This window comes from Trachymyrmex septentrionalis, unplaced genomic scaffold (genome assembly GCF_001594115.1).
Source record: "Trachymyrmex septentrionalis isolate Tsep2-gDNA-1 unplaced genomic scaffold, Tsep1.0 scaffold147, whole genome shotgun sequence".
Classification (NCBI taxonomy): domain Eukaryota; kingdom Metazoa; phylum Arthropoda; class Insecta; order Hymenoptera; family Formicidae; genus Trachymyrmex; species Trachymyrmex septentrionalis.
In genome coordinates, this window is record NW_017304620.1 from 195,787 (window position 1) to 201,168 (window position 5,382).

The window sequence follows — 5,382 nt, forward strand, 5'->3', positions numbered from 1 at the left end:
ACATCTCTACATACAATCATACAAGATAATATCATTGGCGGTATTATTTACTGTTTTTAGATGGTGACGATTATTTGTCTAAGCTAACATGACAATGAAACGCTAAAGAACTTTTCTTTCATAAAAATGGATGAAGAAGGCCGTATCCGTTGATGAATGATAGTAAAAGTTGAAGGAACATACCTACACAACGAATAGCAAAAGCCTGCCTCGTCCATTGCGATCAGCTACATATCTCACATTAAGGTATACCAATATATGTATTTGTATTAACATAATAGTGACCCTGATTGCAAAATGTTAGCAAATTACGGGCAAATTGATAGCAAACTCGAGCAAATTTTCACTACATAACCATAGCCATATGTGTCCGCATTTGACTATAGATCTGTCGACAAAGCCTATAGACATGTTATGTCAGCAGATGAGTGAATCTGCTGACATAACTTGAAAGCAATTGAGAGTCAAAATCGCGCAGAGTTTGACATAATCTGACGACTGATTGGCAGTAGAAACTGAGCAAGATTTATCATTTTCTTTTAAATTTATTTGTTTTTTGATAAGAAATTTTTCACATATAACTGTATATATAAACGGTTATATATATTATAATAATTATGCATAATTATTGCAGGGTATTCGGTAAAGACCGTAACAACGCTTAAGGATAGATTCCTGAGATCATTTTGAAACGAAAATTCTATCATCAAAATGTTAAGGCTTTAATAGTTTTTAAATTATAAGTACTTAAAGTTATCGAATCATACTGCCTAAAGTTCAGATACGACAACGGAAAATCCATCTAAGCACGTGAACTTTAGGCGGTATGATTCTTTAACTTTAAGTACTTATCCTCTAAATTAGGATCTTAACCTCTAAATTTTAGCACAAATTTTTAATATTTTCAAATAGCGATAACTCAATGAAAAATCATAGTATCAAGAAGAATCACAGTTCCAATTAAAGCTTAAACATTTCCTTTGATGACCATGGAGATAAAATTTCAGTTACACAAAATGTAATACAAAATGACGGACGTTGAAAGCGGATTATCAAAAAATAGTTAAAAAAAATTTTTCTTTAAATTGCTTAGGGAAATCGAGTGCATGTCACAAAAATGTATGAGTCTTTAAGTTCATTGATTTCCGAACAAATCCATATTTTGAACATTTTTCTACGGTTTTTTTTTTTGACAAAATTATATCGACTTAAAGAAGGTATTATAAAACAACTTTTTCTTGTAAACTCAATATAACTCGGAAACAAATTATTATAGGAAACTTTATCAGAAAGAAAATTAAAGTGTAAATTTCAAATTTTAACTCTTTTTAATTTTGTGTAAGTGCGTGTACGTATGCATGCGCGTGTCCTGCTTTCGACGTTACCCAGAATTAATGGCGTAGAAGTAGCAGGAATCTGATCCCGTGTGTGTGTTGTGTCATTAGTAACGTGTATTGTCTCCTCTCGCATTTATCAATTCGTATATTAATCGGGACATACTATCAATTAAATATGTTATTTCGTTTTGTCTGAAATTATGCCATTCCTCGTGCACAGCGTTGCAGAGGTAATACACATTAAAGACACATATAATGCACACATGACATACATGCGCGCGTGCACGCACACACACACACGCACGCACGCACGCACGCACGCACGCACGCACGCACGCACGCACGCACGCACGCACGCACGCACGCACGCACGCACGCACGCACGCACGCACGATCAGATTCCTACCACGTCTATATCGTTGATTCTGGGTTTCGTCAAGATCAGGACACATGCATACATATACACACGCACTTATACAAAATTAAAAACAGTTAAAATTTGAAATTTATATTTTAATTTTCTTTCTGATAAAGTTTTCTAATAATTTATTTTTTAGTTATACTGAGTTTACAAGAAAAAGTTGCCCGTTTTGTAACACTTTCTTTAAAACAATATAACTTTGTAAAAAAAATAGTAGAAAAATGTTCAAAATATGGATTTATTTGAAAATCTATGAGCTTAAAGACACATATATTTTTTGTGCCATGCAGCCGATTTCCCTAAAGCCCGTATCAGACTATATCGACTCTGCAAGTCAACGCAACTGCCAACTCTGACTGTCGACCAATAATGGACCAATCATAATAAGACTAGTTCAATGTAATTGATCCATTATTGGTCGGCAGTCAGAGTTGACAGTCGGATCGGCTTACAGAGTCAGTAGTCTGATACGGGCTTAAGCAGTTAACAGTTAAAACAAAAATTTTTTTAATTATTTTGCGATGTCCGCCTTCAACATCTGCTATTTTGTATTATATTTTGTGTAACTGAAATTTAATCTCCATAATCATCAACGGGAATGCTCAAGCTTTAATTTGAGCTGTGGTTTGATAACTCGATATGATGATTTTTTATTGAGTTATTCTTATTTGAAAATATTAAAAATTTGTGCTAAAATTTAGTGGTCCGTTTCTTTACCGACGCGTGTACTATACCCCCGACATTAGAATTTTAAGTTGTTACTCTTTCTGTTGATACTCTTTATTGTTCGGTCTTTACTGAACATCCTGTATATACTGGTATAAAAACTAAAAACAATAATGCAGTTTTAATATTAAAATATTATTGATTAGCATCAGATTTTTAAATACATATCAGAAAGTTATAAAATAGTTAAAAAAAAAACATTCGAAGCCTAGTCAAAAACTTCTCTAAATTTCTCCGAAAATTTCTTTGAAAAAATATATAAATTTTTCTAAAAATGTTTGTATTTTTGACACGTTGCGGAACTTTTCAAAGAGTTTTTCAATATATAATTTCAGAGTTTTGTCAAAATATTTTAATGATTTTTAAAAATTTTCATAAAATTTTTTACAATATATTTATATATTTTAGAATTTATCAAAGATTTTCAGCGATTTTCAATACAATATTGCGAAAAAATCCAAAACTTATAATTTTATTTCTTTTTTTAATAGAAGTTGTTCCATGCAAAATATACGTGATGATTTTAAATGACTTGAAATAATTTTGAAAAACACACTTACCTAGTGGACCCAGTGAGAAATGACAATGGAATCGACATCGAATTGATGTCGATTCGACGTCGAAATCATCGAATTGACATCGTATCAATTCCATTGCCGTTTCTCACTGAGGAATTTGAATTTGGGACCTTTGAAAAATAAGTTTTCTGCGATACGTGCTACATTGTTTCTTCAATTGATAAGTGTATTATTTATTGTTTATTTAGGTTTCAGAGACATCACTGAATTCCCACGAAATTCAAAGACTTTGAAATTCTTCAAAATAATTTTTAAAGAAATCGCTGAAAGCCTCTGAAAAATGAGAAACTATGAAAATTCTATCTTCAAAAATATTACTAAATTCCAAAATTTCAATTTAACGAAATTTAAGGACTGTTATACACTTGGAAATTATTTTCAGAGAATTTGCTAAAAGTCTTTAAAAAGTGAGAAACCGTAAAAATTCTATCTTCAGAGATATCATTGAATTTTCAAATTTCTGCGAAATTCAGAGACCTTCAGATACTTAAAAATAATTTTCAGTGAAATCGCTGATAATTTCTGAATTTTTTTGAGAAAGTCTCTGAATGTTACCACTGACGAGATACTATTAAAGATCGTCAACCCTTGGACAAATTTCTGATGGTATAAAGGTCCCAATGGGCCCGAAGGTAATTGAAGAACGCTGACATTATCGACAACTGATATAAATTTGCTATTATTAATATAAATATAATATTTGGCTAATGCATTTTTAAATTCATGATTTTTTATTATATTAAACATAAATGCTTCATAAATAAATATGCATACTTGTAAAGCTATAATATTCTATATATTGTTGAAAAATTATTTACATTTTTTTTTTCATCATGATTAGTCTCTATTGATAATCAAACTTTGACATGACATAAAACAATTACATAATTATATAAATATATAAATAAGGACAATCAATCCTAAAACTAATAATTAGAAATTCAGAATTTTAAATTCAGAAAATTAGCGATTCTAAGTAAACATAGTTTTTTGGCTAAAAACTTCCCTCGGATTTATGTTACTGGTTATTTGTTTGTCCCTTAATTTATTGAACGCGAGACGAAGAAATCGTAGAGTCCACCGGACGTAACAACAGATTTTACTCAATTTTTGCCAACAATTTGTTATCAGATTGTGCAGCAAGACTCTGTTCGAGTTCTGGCATCAATTTCTAGTACAGCATGACAGCAGGATTAATTGTCATATTTCTGACAGCAATTTACTAACATTGTCACATATTACAAACTTTGTGTACAATTTGCTACTTTTCTGCAATAAAAAATTGGTAACATTACCTGTTTTGTAACTCAAAATCTGTCTCCGCAGGCTTTACTATCTGTAGAGTATAAGTCATTATAACTTTATTTTATACAGACATTATTCTTACAATAATAACATTAAGTTTTGGTTAATAATAATAAATAAAAAAGAGGTGACACTTCTAATGACCTTGACCTTGACATATGTTGTCAAGGTCATAACTCTGAGTGACTTACAATAGATTTTAGGTGGCGGTTGCTGTTAGTTCAAAAATTATTAACAAAAAAGTTTGAAATATGATATGTCTTTTCTACTATATGAAACAGAAATTTTTTGCTTTAAAATAATATATTCTACGACTTTCCACGCGAAGCGAGGTCTATCCTACCTCCCCCCCTCCTTCCTGCTTTAAGGCGCACAACTTTCCATGCGAAGCGACTTCCACCTTATATGGAACTCTTAAAGTTTATTATGAATATTATTTAAGTGAATTTATGTTTAAACGACATTAGCCTTTAAAGGAATGTATTGATGTATTTTTTGATATTATGACTCGTTTCTAAATTCTACTGACCATATCGCGATTAATAATTAATTTATTTAATAATAAATTATAAAAATAACTATTCGTGAATTACTAATAAATAAATAGTTTGCTTTAATCCTTATTTTTCCACATACAGCGAGGGACGGCCGCCCGCCAAAGTATAACCTAATTCAACTCATATTGTATATTGTAATGTAGTATTGTAGTATTGTTGTAGTATTGTAATACCTTATGAAAAAAACTTAAAATTTAAGTGTTTATACTCAAATTTAAGTGTAGACATCCAATTTTGGAAATTTATGCTCAAATTTGGGTATATATTAGGAGTATAAATAAATTTCCGCCGTTTTTTATCAAAAATTGGGCATTTATTGTGAAAGAACGGTACCTAATGTTTTATTCGAAGTATTGTCCATCGCTAGCCACTACTTTTTCCCATCTTTCTGGCAGCATACGGATACCGCGTCGGAAAAACGCTTCATCTTTTGAAGCTATCCACGAATCGACCCAATT

At 31.0% G+C, this 5,382-nt stretch overlaps 1 protein-coding gene across 10 annotated transcripts in view; it reads left to right on the top strand.

Moving 5' to 3' along the window:
* Positions 1-5,382, top strand: part of LOC108745695 (glutamate-gated chloride channel) — a 549,841-nt gene that overhangs the window by 48,192 nt on the left and 496,267 nt on the right. For 8 of the 10 annotated variants that reach the window (XM_018481995.1, XM_018481994.1, XM_018482001.1 and 5 more), the window contains one exon: positions 61-246. The exons of the other annotated variants lie outside the window; for them this stretch is intronic. The gene's annotated coding sequence lies outside the window, so the exon portion shown is untranslated. The remainder of the gene's footprint in view (positions 1-60; positions 247-5,382) is intronic. 10 annotated transcript variants of the gene reach the window in all.